At 42.4% G+C, this 17401-nt stretch overlaps 1 pseudogene; it reads left to right on the top strand.

Annotated features, from left to right (window-relative positions):
- Positions 1–823: 823 nt before the first annotated feature.
- LOC143649752 (ragulator complex protein LAMTOR5 pseudogene) lies at positions 824–1228 on the top strand (annotated as a pseudogene).
- Positions 1229–17401: the final 16173 nt, after the last annotated feature.

Raw genomic sequence — 17401 nt, 5'->3', positions numbered from 1 at the left:
TGCAACAGGACTAGATACAAAAACTCAAAAATGGACAGCACAATAATACCTAATTGTAAAGTAATCATGTTAAAACACTGAATGAAGCTGCATCTGAGCTATAGGTTTTTGCTTTGTTTTGTTTTGTTTTGATTTTACTATTATTACTTTTATTTCTTTCTCTATATTAACATTCTATATCTTTTTCGGTTATGTTGCTAGTTCTTCTAAACCAATGCAAATGTACTAAGAAATGATGATCATGCATCTATGTGATGATGTTAAGAATTAATGATTGCATATGTAGAATGGTATGATCTCTAAATGTTGGGTTAATTTCTTCTTTTCCGTTAATTAAAAAAAAAAAGAGAGAAGGGATAATTGGAGCTGAAGGGATACAGACTGTACAACGGGACTGGATATAAAAACTCAGAAATGGACAGCACAATACTACCCAATTGTAATGCAATTATGTTAAAACACTGAATGAAGCTGCATGTGAGGTATAGGTTTTTTGTGTTTGTTTTTTTTGTTTTTTTTCTTTCTATTATTGTTTTAATTCTTATTCTGTTGTCTTTTTATTTCTTTTTCTAAATCGATGCAAATGTACTAAGAAATGATGAATATGCAACTATGTGATGTTATTAAGAATTACTGATTGTACATGTAGATTGGAATGATTTCTAATTGTTTTGTTAATTGTTTTTTTAATTAATAAAAAAAATAATAATAGTAAGAAAAAAAAAGTTAAGAATGTTTGCATTTGTTACATATATTTTTTAAATTTAAAAATTAATAAAAAAATAAGTAAATAAAAAAAAAAAAAGAGTAAAGTGTTAGTACGTGGTGCGCTGAGTGATCGCGGGCGGCCAGCGGAATGGAGGAGACTTTGGAGCAGCACTTGAAGGACACAATGAAGAATCCGTCAATTGTTGGCGTCCTGTGCACAGATTCACAAGGACTTAATCTGGGCTGCCCTGGGACTTTGTCAGATAAGCATGCTGGGGTGATATCAGTTCTAGCCCAGCAAGCAGCTAAGCTAACTTCTGACCCCACTGATATTCCAGTGGTATGTCTAGAATCAGATAATGGGAACATTATGATCCAGAAACATGATGGCATCACTGTGGCAGTGCACAAAATGGCCTCTTGACAGTTCATATCAATTCTCCAGCCTTTCATTGGGTCTCAGTTCTCCTTATGTTAACTATCTTACAGAACTATTAAACCTCCAGTAGTTAGATCATCATGTAATGTGTATTGGGCATTTTTCTATTTATTTTACAGTATTTGCTTTTTTGACACTGTATGGATTGACCTATCAAAATGTTGGTAAGAAAGTATCTTGTTTTGAAGCAGCAGGTCCAGGGCACTTTGTATATAGATTTTTTTTTTATGTTCAATAAATCTGGTTGGAGGAAACCTTGAAAAAAAAAAGAGTAAAGTGTTACCTGAGAAACTCTCTAATATGGAATTTCAGGAAGGTTTCTCGAAAACTGTATCCCTTAATCTGAGTACAGAAGGTTAAGAATGAGAGTAATACATGAAACAGAAAAACAGAGGAAGGAGTGACTTGGAGGAAGAAAGAAGGTGTGATGTACAAATTCACAAAAGGGCACAGCATTTCCATGAAACATGAAAATCCTTGGAAAAAGAGGGACTGCAGGAAAGGACTAGGAGGTGTGTGCCGAGAATCACAGGCTTAAGAGAGCCCAAGGGCCCATGGAACAGAGTGGAGGGAACCTGAGCAGGGGAGACAAGGAAAGGAATTTAATTTTAAAATGTTTACTAATTAAATGATATTGGATAATTGACCTATAAAGTCTAGTGGTGGAAGAAAGAGGTAAACACAGTTGTGAATATAATGATTATGTCTTGGATAACTAAGTAGATGGTTTTATGCATTCTCATAGGTTATTAGGTGATTACATTTGTTTCTCTCTTTTTCCAAACTTGTGGGGTATATAGAGAATTCTGTGAAAAGACAGCATTTAGGTCAACATACATCAATATAAGGCAAGAGCTATCTGTCACCAAAGACAGCAAGTAAGTTAGACTTCTTGAATGGGAGCTTCATTTATAAAGGTGCCATTACTGGTAAGAATGGTGTCAACTTAGTAGAGTCTCAGACAGAGGAACTCAGAATTTAAGGGACAGATAAAAAAGCATAACATCCTATATGGTAGGTTGCAGGAATCCTTCTATCATTCATCCATTTAAGATTTTCACAGCATATTTATTGTTGTTTTTGCTTTTGCTTTGGAGTCCAGATGAAAAAGTAAGAGGCACAGTTGGGTGGAAATACTACTCTCCTTCTGCCCAAAGTGAAGGTTGGGTGTGGGATGAGGACAGGAGGATGCCACGGGGGATGAGGATGGGGATGTTTTGGTGAAGTAGAGGTAAGATGTTGGACAGAAAATTGGAGGCTGAAAGCACCAGTCATGAAGGTGTGTTCAGGCTCCTCAGTTTGTCGATATTATCAAGAAAGAATATTTGCATATATTTAGGGAATGACATTTTCTCTCTCTCTCACCCTTCTCATTTCCTCATGTATTTCCTTTTCCTGCTTAAGATAATGGTCCATTAAAATAATCATCATAAAGTCCCTAAAAATACTCTAGTCCTTTCTGTCTTGTCTTTCATTCCTTCTCCCTGCATTCAACCCTGTCCTATGTAAACCACATACTTTTTGGTCCCCCGTGTTTGAACCAATACATTTGAACAAACTTGAAAATGGAACACATCAGCACGTTGACCGCTCTCCCATTTTAATTCATGAAGATTCCCCTCAAGGGTATACAGGCTGGAGCTGTGTCATCATCCTTACCTTTCTTCCGTTACTGTGTCCATCCTGTCTGCAAATTTTTCAAACTAGTTCCTGTTTCCTTGCAATTATAAAATCTCCTCTACCCTTATTCTAAACTGAGAAAATATCTCTCAGAAAATAACTTACTACATCTTCCAGACATGGTGAAACACAACAGAGCTCCCTACTGAGGTTCTATTTTAGGAACTCTTTTCCTATGCTCTATCTCATTTCATTGCATCAATTCTGTGAGATCAGATTAAACTCATGCAAACATATTCGATCTCTTTACTAACTACCACCTTATGCTTTGGCCCAGATTTGCACAAATTCTGCATAGAAGAAAAGGAGATTCATCAACTGTGAATCAGTCAGATGTCCATGGAGACAAAGAAGCTCATGATGTCATAAAGAGTAATTAAATTAGAGGGACTCACCCAGCAGTGAAGAAACCATGGCCCAATGACCACCCTACCAGCTGATTGTCTCAGTATTTGAACTCTCAGGATAGCACACCCTCCCCCTCAGGCCACCCATAGTGGTTCTCTTCCCATCCAAAGGCTTCACTCAAAGAACTCACCCATGGAATAAGAATCTGCAGAGATGAACACAAGAATCCAAAAATCTCCTATTCGAGTCTAACCTCTTTGAGTTCTTGTTATCTCAGAGGATTTATGACATTCTCAACAGATGTTTTGATACTATTAAAAATTGTAATTTACATGTCAAAATTTGTAACATATCAGTGGCATTACACTTGTCTGCAGTGAAGTTATTCTACCACCCAGAAGTAGAAAACTCAGGGTGTCTTTTGGAAAGCCTATGCTATTCTTGGGATGAAAATCTAGTCCACTTTTGAGGACACTTTTCTTTGGGGCAAGGAATATACAAACCACAAAGTACCTCCCAATTCCTCTTGTTTCCCCAACTTGAGAAAGACAGCCTTAATGCCTCCTTCCACCAGAAGATCCACCGTGTATCCAGTCATCTAGATTCTGTTGTTTCAGGACCAATGCCCACAGGTGGAAGGACATATCCCCTCTTGGCCAGGACCACAACACTGCCATGCTGCACAGATGGGAGTCTCAAAATGACAACTGCCTGATGGGATGTCCCAGTTTGGATTTAAATCCAGTTTGGATTTAAATCACCCTTCCTTTGTGGTATATAAGCCCAATAAACCTGCTCACATATTCCCCACCAAAAGTCCTGCATGGATTCTGTGATACAGGGTATAGACTCATCACCACATGGTGAAGGAAAATTCCACCAAGCAAGGAGCTAAACAACATGATGGGGGGGGCAATCTCATTTCCACAGAATAACCTCTTGGTCTGTTCTACCAAACATCCATATTCAGGAGTGGGAAATTCCTTCATTGGGCACAACCTGCATCTGCAAATTCTGCCATGACCTGGGGGCGTAGCACTGTTCTAGTTAGTAAGTAGCTGGGATGCAATATACTAGGAATGGAATGGTTTTTAAAAGGGGAATTTATTAGGGTGCAAGTTTACAGTTCTATGGCCATAATAATGTCTAACTCAAGGCAAGGTTATGAAAATGTCCAAATTAAGGCATCTGTGAAAGATACCTTGGTTCAAGAAGACTAATGATGTTCAGGGTTTCTCTCTCGGCTTTGGGGTACATGGTGACATCTGCTAGTGTTCTCTCCCAGCTTCTGTTACATGAAGCTTCCCCAGGGGCCTTTTTCTTCTTCTTCTCCAAAGATTTCTTGCTGTGTGGATTTCATTGGTTTGGGTTGCTCTGTTAATTCCGGTGACTCTAAAGCTTTTTAAAAAATTGTTCCCTCTTAAATGGCTCCAGTAAGCAACTCCACCTTGAATGGGTAGAGACACATCTCCATGGAAACCATCTAATCAAAAGTTATGACACAATTGGGTAGGTAACATCTCCATGGAAACAATAAAAAATATACTACCCAGAAATATTGAATGGGGATTAAAGGACATGGCTTTTCTAGGGCACACAAAAGATTCAAACTGGCACAAGCAACAATCTGGCTTTTGTGGGGCCTTTTCAATAATGGGACAGCAGATGTCACCAGGTGTCTACACTTTGAGAAGCCTGATGAGAAGCAGAGGTAGGCTGGGCTGGGTGCTGTGGCAGCAATTGGGGACATGTTGCAGAAGAAGTAATCCCCACCAGATGTTGCATCTTTTAAACAAAATTGAATGGTTGAGAAGCCCTGTGGGAAGCAGAGCTGAGAAGGAGAAATCTGTGGCAGCTCAGAGAAGATGCAGGGTCAGGACTGAAATCTGTTTCAGGACACTTGGATGATGCAGTAAGTGTTTTACTCAGTGGGGGAAGAGGAGCAGATGGCAGCGCCAGCTATCTCAGGTCCTGCCACACTAAGAGAATCTATTTTGGATGCACCGATACATGATTTTCATCAACTCTCACAGTCATGGAAAGCCAGTGAAGCTTGCAAAATTAATGAAGAAGGAGAGTATTCATCTCACAAGGATAAGAAGTAATTGAGTTGAGCAGTACTGAGGGTCTTTCCATAAGAGGGGATATGAAAGAGGAAGAGTCAAAGTTCTCCTGGTGGCCACTTCCAGAGGCTCTTCAGGCAGTGTCCTGTGCAGGGACAAGGCTGGGGAGGGGAGGCCCACAGGCTAGGGTACAGGGACCCCAGAGCCTGCTTGCTGAAGCCTCAGAGGAGTTACCCAATTTCTCTACATTTTACTGATCCAAATCCAAGGATTTTATGGAGTTAATATCTCTTCATTTGACTCCATTCTTGATTCCTCCATGCCACAGGCTAATCTTTATCTTTGTATGAGCAAGAAACATCTTTGAACAAAAAACTGAGGAACTGCTTAAAGAGCAGGACTCAGGTGGGTGAAGGAAGTCTGACCCTGGATGTCCCTGTGCCTGCTGGGAATTCACATACAGAGTCACATAAATCTGTGGAGAAGACAGTGTTAGCTCAATCTACCTAAAGCCAATAGGAAGGAAAAAACAGCTTCTGGAGCCAGGCTAGTATTATTAAATGTGGGAACAAGAAGTACAGGAATTTTGTCTGAGGAAGAGTTTTCTTGGGACCTGATGGGTCCAGGTGACCAAAGATAAACCCTCAGTCCTCGCATGGCTCTAAATCACTCTTGAGCCTTGGGCTGAGCATGGGGTTGGGATTATCAACCATCTCCTCCCTCATCAATCATCTCCTTGAAGGAATCATTTTTGCTAAAAATAAATTTTCTACCAATATATATTTTTTCAGGGTAGAAGATATTAGTAATGATTCAAATAAATATTTGAACAAATGAAAAGGAGAAGACATTTTCCATTCAGTGTTCCCAGGAAATTCAAGTGCTGCCTGAAGCATTGTCAACAGAAGCTCCCCCCACCCCAAGTAAGACTAGGCTACAAACAGAGATATGATGACAATATCAGGCTGGAGCAGTTTTTTGTCTCATTTTCCCATGGGTTTGGAGCCCTATGTAAGACTCAGATTTACCATTCCATGTATAGTAACAATATTTAGCCTTGCTTTGATTTATATATCAGAAACAAGCATATCCAGAAGCCACTCACACTGAAGCCACTGCTCAGAATGCAGATGAGTCTCACAGGTGTTCTAGGAGTTTCACTGAGGAAGAAGGCTGAGACAGCACAGTCTGGGAGAGGGAATCTGCAAACATAAAATATGCATGGGTAATGGAGCAGGGACCAGGGTGAACCTACTAGGAGGAGGTCTAAGGAAGAGGGATGAAAAGCTGCCCTGGCTAACCAAGGCCTGTCCCCAACCACATGTGCAGTGAGAGAGGAACATGAAGAAGAGAGGAGTCCAGGCCATGGTGGACACAGCCCTGTGAGGCCCACAGTGGAGCTGGGATGCCCCAGGCCTCCTTTTCTCTCCCACCCTCTACCAGAGGAGGGGCTTTTCAACCAAATTAATTTCTATCCACAGCCTGCCCTGGCCCTCTATGAGCCCCAATGCTGGAGCACAGCTCATCCTGTAGACTAAGGAGTATGAAGGTTTGGTTTCCCCTTTGGAGAACCCTGAAGAAAGCAGCTGGTGAGAAAATACAAAGTTCTTTGCTAATGAGACTCTACCAGGCCAGGAAGAACACAGCTGCTGACTTCTCAGCAAGTAGCTCAAGGCCCAAAAACCCTGTTTGGTGCCCCTGTGAATGAATGGTACCAACTGAGAGATAGTTTGGGAAATCTAGGGCAGTGGCAAAGAACTCCTTTCTCATTGCAAGGTACAATCTTTTGCAAATCTCAAGGACCTGAGAGCCCAGCTGATACCTACCTACCCTTCACCAGGTGTTCAAACATCAGTGTTTTATTACTAGACACAGTGCTTCTAGATGCTGTCCTGGATTCCTAGCCAGTTCCTTATTGCAGGAGACCAGGTCTCTGTGTCCTGATGGATGCAAACATGTGCATGGATTAGAACTTTGCCTGTTGCCATGTCCATTGAGAATGCTGCCAAGACTAGGTGGCATCATGTCATCATGTCATATGAAACAGAAGAAAGGTCATGTGGGTTGGTCTGAAAATCAGTTAGGGGTTCTTCAAAGGAATAGAATTGAATTGGCATTTTTCAGGGAATGAAAATGCCCCCCTGCAAGTTCAAAAGATGACATTCAGAAAAGATCCAAAAGGTTGGCTAAGCCTTCAGATAATGAATTCAGATAGCGAGTAGATCACACTTGGGTGCTTTCTTTCCTTTGGTAAGCTTAATATTTACACAGTGTAAGACAATTATTTATTCTATGACTTCATCCTTGGATGGGTTGTTGTTTTTATCAGGCTTTTGACATAAGGATTATAGAATCTGTTCATTTTAAAAATATATTTTCCCATCTGTATTTTCTTACTCATTGTCTTCAGATTAGCAGAAAATTCAATGGGCATTTTAATGTCATGCTGTTTGCAGATGCGTTTGGATGCCTGGGCAGGTAAAAACCAAAAAACACCACCCATTCACTGTACCCAATGTCTACACATGCTCTAACTGTGCAAGAGGCCCATGTCTCCTCTCCCAAGATCTTTTAGTAAATAGTCCAGGGCCAGGCTCACCCTCTTCCCTGGGGTACTCTTTATCCATGGCTTGCAGAGGTTATTTCTCCTTCATGTCAGACACATCCCCCTGGCTCAGAATCCAACAGTGGCTCCTCATCTCTGCTTCCTGATGAACCCAACATTCTCAGTAGCCCCTGATATTCTTTCACTGTGTGGCTCCTGCCAACCCCCACAACTCACTTCACAGCACCCTTCCCTTGCTCTCAGCCTCCATCCTCACTCTCTTCCCTGTCCTTGGCAACACTTAGCTCATTACCATGCAAAGACTCTACACAATCTTCTCCTTTGTCAGTTGTGATTAGATGAGCTTCCACATGAAATGATGATGGAAGTGTCCACTTTACCATCTTACAGCACCTTTTAAATTAAGGCATGTCCCCATCCACACCAATAGGATTTTTGTAAACATTTGTTATTGTAGAAATTGTTGAATTAAGAAAAACATAAAAAAACTTCATGAAATATTAGCATCATCATCCAGTTTCAGCTATCATCAATATGACTCTTCTGTTAAATCTCCCACTTGTCTGCACCCCTCATCACACAGCCTTACTCTACAACTTAAAAATCCTGAACATGATATCACTTCATCAGTGTATGATTTATTATGTACATACACATTTTATGTCTTCAAACTCTTATACTTTAAAACATTGGACTCTAACTATTTTCCTGTATATTCCTTTGTGTTTTCATTTTGACAACGTGTAGCTAATGTTGAACTGATTAGAGTTTGAAGGAATCACAGTGGGTTCTAAATTTTGCAGTTATATGTTTTATGACATGACATATTTCCTAGAATTAAGTGCAGATTGATTCATAAATTCTCAAACAGCCTGTCATTAGCATCCTTCAACTACTCTCCCACTGAGATACATTTCTTCTTTGAGAAAACAAAGTTTACAAACTGCTTCAAGACATTTCCTGCAAGTGTCCTTTGTAGATGGGTGTTTGGTATATGGAGCTGAATATCAGAATTTACACTATATGGTAGATTTTGAGCACTATATTAAATTTCTTGTTCAAGACTGTCTTATAAGACTTTAGTTAGGTGAGACCTTAGGAGACATTTCCCCTAAAAAGCATGTATTGCAATTTGACACCAAATCCCATGGACATATGACTGACAAATGCAGGATTGATTCCATAACTTCCTCTTATTGCCAAGTTAAGATGCTTAAAGGTCAGTAATTGTGGAGTCATGACCAAGGAATCCCTGTCCCCAAAGACATTTCTCTCTCTCTCTCTCTCCATATATATCTATATCTATATCTATATCTATATCTATATATATATATATATATCCCCTATTATTTGTCTACCTATCTATCTATTTATTTTTGGTTTTCCAACCTGAACATCCCAGACCCTTTGTTTTAATCTGTGCCATTTTATTCTGCTTCTACTGCACACAAGCAGCTAGGAATCACTTCCTGGTCAGAGTTTGCAGAAAACTTAGTCACAGACTCTGAGTAATAGAACTAGAAATTGGCTCACCTTTGCCAAATTCCCAACCCTGCCCTTTAGTCTGATTATATCTTTAAAGAGCTTGCAGTGGCCCTCTCATTTGGCCACACCATCACAGAGGGAGCCACATTCATAAAGACATTTTTCAGTCCCTTGCTTTTGAAAACTCAAAAAAATGGAATGATTGATGAAAATTTGAAGTTGTACTATTTTTGTCAAAATATCATCATGATATCTGTAAAAAATGCTAAGGCTGGATCTGCAACAACAACAGGAAATGGTCCTTACATGGCTCTTTTCTGCACAAAAGTCAGTCTTATCTTTGGTAGGAAAACTAGTAACACATGGATTCAGGGTTGCCAAAAGTGGGTCAATGGGTGTCTCCCCCCGTTGTTCCAGGGCTGTTTCCACCTATTGTACTTTCTCCACATGAACCTATGGAGCCCAGTCCATCATTTGTTTTATCTGTCTCAGGCTCTAACCATTGCCTTATATATATTATTAAGGAAACTATCCAGAGCTCAAGTCCCTGTTCCTGTCCTGTTCTCCAGAGCTGAGGTCATTGTTTGTCCTTGGCATCTCCTTTCCAAAGAAATGAGAACCTTGATCTCAAAGTGTTCACAAAGCAAGAGTCATATTTGCTTCAGACATGAACTGCCTTCTGGTATTTTAATTTAGGTGCATTCATATATTGGTTAAATAAATGTATGTTGAATTTGTACTTCATGTCAGGTGATGAGCTGGGTTCTACAGTTACAAGGATGACAAAACAGAAAATAATCACTATTTTCATGGTGATATTTCCCAGTTTAAAATCTCACAGTGGGGAAAGTTACTAACCATGGAGCAATGTTCTTACATGGCCAGTTGCTCACTTTGGGAATATGGATCCCATTTCTGACTCCCAAGAGGGGTTAACACTGATCTTCTCCATGTTCTGTCCACAGCCTCCCTTCTGTCTCTTCATCTTCTCCACACTGCCACAGCTGCCTGAGTGCTGGCCCCTCACTGCTCACCTCTGTCACCCAGAGTCGCAGGGTATGGTCTTATCCACCACTAGCTATCACTTTACTTCTTCTTTACTTCTTCTTTACAAATACTTGACTATGGCACACCATAGTCAAGTATTTTTTTCAAATATATTTGCCTGAGAAAGGCACCTCTATGATTAAAATACCCATAGATTGTGTCCCTGTGAACATTCAGTAAAATTTGTAGGGTCCTGTTCAAGATGCCTCTGGGGCTAGTCCCTCATTTCCCCTTCAGACCCCACCTCAGCTCCCCCCTTCATGGACTAGAGAAACCCCAAGGAGGTGGTGATTGCAAAAGGGATTTTCAACCCCAGACCATAGTGCTCCTTCTCTGTGGGCCCTTCAGTACCCCTGCCCTCTGCCCCTGCCCTCCTTGTCCAGAACCAGCTCACGAGGAGCCTTGTAGAGAAGGCCAAGCACCAGGAATGAAGAGTATTTGTGTTGTCCTGTGAATACATTTCCTAGTAAATATCCAAATGTGAAATTTCAATGCCTAGGTGATTACTTTCTTACATGAAACTGAGAAAAGACAAGAATAAGACATCAGTCCCCAAGTTGTGACATGTATTTAAACTGCCCACAAGAGTGATTCTGAATTGTGGTATCACTTTAAAGTTACTTTAAATCACACAATTTTCCCCACTCAGTAGGAAAAAACTGTCCCCCTTCACTTAGGCAGGTGTCCAGGGTACATGGACATAAATAGAGATTCTATAGCATTTGGATCAAAGTCATTGTTATTCAGGATAATTTGGAGAAAGTGACACTGAGGAGAGCCTGGAGGAATAGTCCTCATCTTCCTTTAAGTAAGAAAATGTCATGAAGGAGAGTCTGCTCCTTCCATAACCATCATAGATTTGATGATTTTAGGCAAAATGCTCAGCCTCATTGAGTTACCACAGAAAATCAAATATGTGAACTGTGATGGAATTTCTAACAATTCATGAATTTCTATGTGACTCTTATTTCCTTGAGTGGTAATAATGGATGGACAATGTGGGGATTAATGACCACACACAGCTCTGTGTAACACATAGACTCATGTGGGTTTTTCTATAACACCTTGGCCTCCTGTGGGAGGTGGTGACTGAACTGGGCCCAGATCATCCACAAGGGGTATTTCCTCACCATGCTTCCTCCACCATCATTCCAACTTGGGTGAACAGCAAAGGCTTGGGCAATAACAGGCATTCAGAGCAGAGGGTCATGGCTTGTCCCAAATGTATGCACAGGCTATTAGCAGAGACAGTGATTCCACCTGAGCTTTCTCCTGCCCATGAGCCATTTAATCTTGGGGAAGTCAGTGGGAGAACCTCCCAAGATGTCAGGGACAGAGACAACCCTGTCACTCCCATCCTCGTGAGTCAAATGTTTTTCATTTTATTTTTTCAAGCTCATACAGGAATGTCCACCCTGAGCACCTGATGCACTTGGAGGGGATTGGGATGGGGAGTTAAGGCCAAGAGGCTCTCATGTGTGCATATGGGACTCTGGGAAGTCAGGGTCAAGATCCTGAACTTCAATGGATGTACTCAGACCTTGTTTTGTGGAAGCAGCTCACAGATGCTGAGTAAGGATGAAGGTAACAGGAGCTGATAGAGTGGTCATGTCTGAATGTACCCATGGATGGCTCTGCACCCTGGAAACAAAAAATTCTAAGGGGGGAAGATGAATGAGGACAACCACACATGTCCATGAACAATCACAATCCTAAAAGTGCTCCTGAGAAAGTATCATGCAACTGATATTTGCTATAGGTCACAACCAGGCATGTGCAGAGAGCACAGAGACAGACTCTTCTCAGACGCAGGTGATGAGTGACTCACACACCTGGGCAGGTGGAGACTCTGCAGGCAGGTAAGGAGGCTTCCCTCAAACTGCTGAGCAAGCCACTGGGAGGGAGGAGGGGACAGAACACATTGGCAGGAGATTTTTTTTCTCACTTTCCCTCTGCATGTGTCATTGTTGGTAACATAGCTGCTCCCACTGCCATGGTCTGTCCCACAGAAATAAGCAGCCTTATCCTCAGGGTGGAGGTTGTTGATAGGTAAGTAGCAGTTTGTCCCATAGTTGGAACCTAAGAAGCGATCAGGGATTCTTTCCCCCTTGGATCCAGACATACCACTACTTCCTTACTCCCATCACCAGCTGGGGACCCTTCCCTGGCCTCTGTTGATACCATTCAAGGTAGTAGGTGCTGTGCTCACTGCTCAGGGTGCAGGTGAGCTTGACTGGGACCCCCAGGGAAGCAGATACAGAAGACAGCTGTATCAGCACACGCTGGGAGAGGGACCCTGCAAATACAGACATTTGTTAGGGCCGAAGGGAAGGGCAGAGGGAAGGACATTTGTAATATGGGTTTGGGTCCTCCTGGTACTGTCAGCATCAGGATGCTGAAGATGGTCCTTAAATGTGCAGTGGATGAGGAGGGTGAGGAGGCAGAGTGGGGTCCAGGTCATGGGCAGACTCCATAGCTCTGCTGAGGCAGACACAGCATGCCTGTCTTATCCCCTTGGTTCCCAGGGAACATAGTCCTGAAGGTAAATGGGCTCCTCTTCCATGGCTGCCCCTTGCTCCCTGGGCCCCATTTGTGGCCCCAGTGGCTGGTGTCATTGCTGGAAGGGCAGGGCCTGGTCTTAGTGTCAGATGTCCTAGCAGAGAACCTTCCGACCCTCAGCGGCAAACCCACAGTGTCCCCTCCTTCCAAGACACAATTCCATTGTGTTTGGGGCCAAATGACAGTGACCCTGACAGAAACTCCTGTTCCCCCTCCAGGGTTTGACATCAGCCTGCCACAACCCACGACCCAGCTTCCACCCCTACTTTTCTATTTATGGCTTTTCATTATGAATTAGAAATTCCTTCCACTTTATAAAGAGACATCAGGGGGAAGCGTGTCTCACACAAATTTTCTCAATTTAGTACACATAGTAGCTGAAATCTGGACATTTTAACCATGATGTCTTCTATTCTAGTTTGCTAGCTGCCAGAATGCAATAAACCAGAAATGGAATGACTTTTAAAAAGGGGAATTAATAAGTTACAAGTTTACAGTTCTAAGGCTGAGAAAATGTCCCAATTAAAACAAGTTATAGAAATGTTCAATTTAAGGCATTCAGGGAAAAACACCTTGCTTCAAGAAGGCCAATGAAGTTCAGGGTTTCTCTCTCAAGTGAGAAGGCACACATGGTGAAAACAGAGTTTCTCTCTCATCTGGAAAGGCACATGGTGAACATAGTCAGGGTTCCGCTCTCATCTGGAAATGCACATGGCAAACATGGCATTATCTGCTTGCTTCTTCTCCTGGCTTCCTTGTTTCATGAAGCTCCCTGGGAGACATTTTCCTTCTTCATCTCCAAAGTTCCCTGGCTGATGGACTCTCTTCTCATGGCTATGTGGTTCTGTTCTGCTCTCTCTGAATCTCTCATCCTCCAAAATGTTTCCTCTTTTATAGGACTTCAGAAAGTAATCAAGACCCACCCAAATGGGTGGAGACATGTCATCATCTAATCCAGTTTAACAACCACTCGATTATATCACATCTCCAGAGAGATGATCTAATTAGTTTCAAACATACAATGCTGAATAGGGATTAGAAGAAATGGCTCCCTTTACAAAATGGGATTAAGATTAAAACATGGCTTTTCTAGGGCACATGCATCATTTCAAGCCAGCACACCTTCTTTGACCCCTCATACTGAGCTGGTCTCAGCACAGAGGCAGAGGGAAAGGTTTAGGGGAATAACGAAACTTGTCATATGCTCACTAAATTCAATGAAAAATGAGGACAAGCACAGAGAGTAAAAAAAGTACTAGTGGGGGTGAAAAAGAGGATCAGCCAATTTATCCCAAAGGGACTAAGGGATTAGAGAGGTTCTAAATGAAGAAGGAGTTGTGAGTGCCAACCTCCAAGGAAAGATCTTGAGAAATGAAAGCTTATTTTCTGATATTAAGACCATGGCACTTAACTGATGATGAGGGAGTGGGTAGAAGAGGGTAGAAAGAGAGAGAGGTCCCTAGTACAATCCATCACAGGGGTCTATCTTAGACTGTACCACCATCGCATCCTTTAATTGTCCTCTCATACCTCCATTCAGAGCTAGGAAGAAGATGGAAGGTGAGTTCTAGAGGAATGATGGGGGGGATGGATGTCCTGATACATAAAGAGGAAAGTTTTGTAAAGATTTGCTGGGGCATCACTGACCCATTTCTAGTGAACCAAAAATATGGCCCCTGTACACCATGAAGGGTGACCAAGCACAGATTTCAGCACTGGTTGATGACTCTGAATTGAACATTTGTTGGGGATAAATTGGGTGAGTGAATAGTCCTTCAGCTTTTCCAGGCATCACACTTATTTAATCTGTTTCTTTAGGAAATAAATCAGAAATTAAATAAATATTTCTAGCTTCTCTCTTCATTATAAATGTTTATTTGTAATTACACTGTCAAAAACAATTTAATACATTTAGAATTGGATTGTACATAAATATTTATTGAATGGGTCATTCTAATCATTTTGAATAGGTTTATATAGTTCTGTTAGTCCCAATTTAAGAGAAACACTTTATTTCATAGTTCGTTCTCATCCCCAATACTGCCCAGCTGGATCCCAGACAAGTCCTCTCAGGTCCAAGGTGCCTCAAGCCCGTGGGTGGTGAGGCTAAAGGAGGCTCAGAAGTTTTTCTCTCCCTTCCCATGAGCCTGGAGGACAGTGCAAGCACTCAGACTGCTGTCCCATGCTGAGCAATAGTAATGAGCTTTGTCCCCAGGCTGGACCCCAGGGAGGTCACCTTGCCTGACCTGGAGTCTGAGAATGTCTCTAAGATCCCTGAAGTTCAGTTGTTATTTCTGAAGGTCAGAAGTCTTGAGATATAGCCTGGGTGCTGCAGCAACATTGCTCCCTGGTTGCCCATGTTGTTTCTGATGCCAGAATACATGACCATGGACATGTGACCCAGGTTCTGAGTCACTAAAGGTGGCTGAGTCAGTATCATCTGGGCCAAACACACTGGGTCAGGGAGAGACAGGGAGACAGTGAACTCAGTGAGGAAAGAGTGGTGCCAAGGCAGGTAAGGGACCTCACAAGGGGTTTCCCACACAACTTATATCAGCCCTCACCTGGGAAGAGTAGGGAGGAGGAGGAGGCATGGGGTTTGGACGGTCATGGTACAGGTGCTCAAAGCTCTGCCTTCTGAGATTCCAGTATGAACCCTGGACTCTCCTAAGTCTCTTTTGTTTTCTCCCAAGGCCCCAGGAGGGAGTAGTTCCTACATTCAAATATGCCTCTCCTTCTTGACCACCCCCAGGGCCCCAGGCTTTGGACAATGTCTCTGCGGTAAGGAGAAAGGAGAGGAGTGAGAGGAAGTCATCTGACTGGGATCCTTGGGATGAGGCCGGAGGGTCCTGAGGGTCTGACAGCTGCAATCTGTTCACAGCTTGGCGAACTCACTCTTTTCATCTCCCCAACAATCCATTGAGGCTTTCCTAGCTGGGAAAGCCCAGTGCCCTCACCGTGAGGACAGCTCCACAGCACCCCCTGCTGGCCACAGCTCTTGCCATCACCAGGTCAAGGACCCCTAAGCCACCTGACATGACCTGTGCCCTTTGTGGGCTGGTGGCCCTTCTGATGTGGACACCTAGGGTGTGGCTGAGGTTGAAAAGGGTGAGGATGGAGGGCTAGGAAACAATCTGGCTGACACAGGGTGGGGGTCCATTTATCAGTAAGCAGTTCACACTTCTGTTGTATATTTTGTTTTATAAAATAAAGGAAAAGGTACTTTTATACAAAACTAGGTTTTTACATGACTTTTATCTGAACAGAATTGGGGGAAAATAAATACATTTAATCCCCCTATGGGGGTAAATCCCTAAAGAAAAGTGTTGCTATTAAAGTGAAAGAAAAAGAGATATTCAGAAAGAATGTGTTTGCTTACATTTATAAACATACAAAATTAGAGTGTAAACTAGTCAAAGGTGGACACAACATTAAATAAGTGGACATGAGATTTGAGCACACAAGAATAGTTCTCAGACCCTGTGTTACTTGAAAGTAGAGGGATGGGGTGTTTGAAAAGGAAAAGAACTGAAGGCATCTCCCTGCACACTAGGTGATGGGCTCTAACTATCCAGAGTAGGAATTCTTTTTGGCTCATGTGTAGTAAAAAATACTTTCTTAAGTCTTTATATTATTTGGTGAAATTTAGGGAAATAGTTTCTGAATGGAGAATTATTTATAATAATAAGAGTAAGTGTGGTTTAGCATAAACAGTAGAAGTGTCTTTTTCTCACTTCCCTACTTGCCTGTGTCACTGTGGGTAGCACTTCTATGCCAGACAACACAGTTAGAGACAGCCTCATCCTTTGCCTGAATCCCAGAGATGAGCAGAAGGCCTGCATTGGCTGAGGCATCTTTGGATCTAGACAATGGGTTGGATAACCTGAAGCCCTGCTGTTTCTCTGATTCTATGTTGTAGTAATGGAAATACCAGGGAGGGCTTCCTGGCTTCTGCAGTTTCAAGCATTTGGCATAGCTGTCAACAATGATGCCAATGCTCACGGTGCAGATGAGACTCATGGACATTCCCTGGGTGGGAGAGAAGTTGGGCAGCTGAGTTAGCATAGGATGGGAGAGTGAACCTGCAGATGAACACTAATGAGTGATGAATAGAGACCATATTAAGCTACTGAGATGTGAGTGAGCCCCTGAAGCTTGACCACATCTGTGTATTTGGAAAGAAGCATGAGAAGGAGAGGTGTCCAGGACATGGTGGACACAGCCCCTGAGGCCTGCAGTTATCTCCTTCTTGGAGGCCTCTCCAAAGGGGGGCTGGTCATGCAAATTGGGACCCACCTTCTAACTCCCCACCTTTTCCCTGAGCTGGGGCTCTCCTGGTTAGAGCAGAAAGGGTTACACCTTGTGCTTCTTAGGGAAGCTCTGGGAAGGAGCAGCTGGTGGGACACTCAGGCTGAGAGCAGGATGCTATATCAAGCTAGGGGATTCTCAGCATTAAGTTCTCGACTTGAAGACAGGGCTCAACCCCAACCTCCTTGGAATTAAGGT

This window comes from Tamandua tetradactyla, chromosome 11, assembly GCF_023851605.1.
Source record: "Tamandua tetradactyla isolate mTamTet1 chromosome 11, mTamTet1.pri, whole genome shotgun sequence".
NCBI lineage: Eukaryota > Metazoa > Chordata > Mammalia > Pilosa > Myrmecophagidae > Tamandua > Tamandua tetradactyla.
Note: the sequence above shows the minus strand (reverse complement) of the source record. Positions and strands in the feature narration are given on the sequence as shown.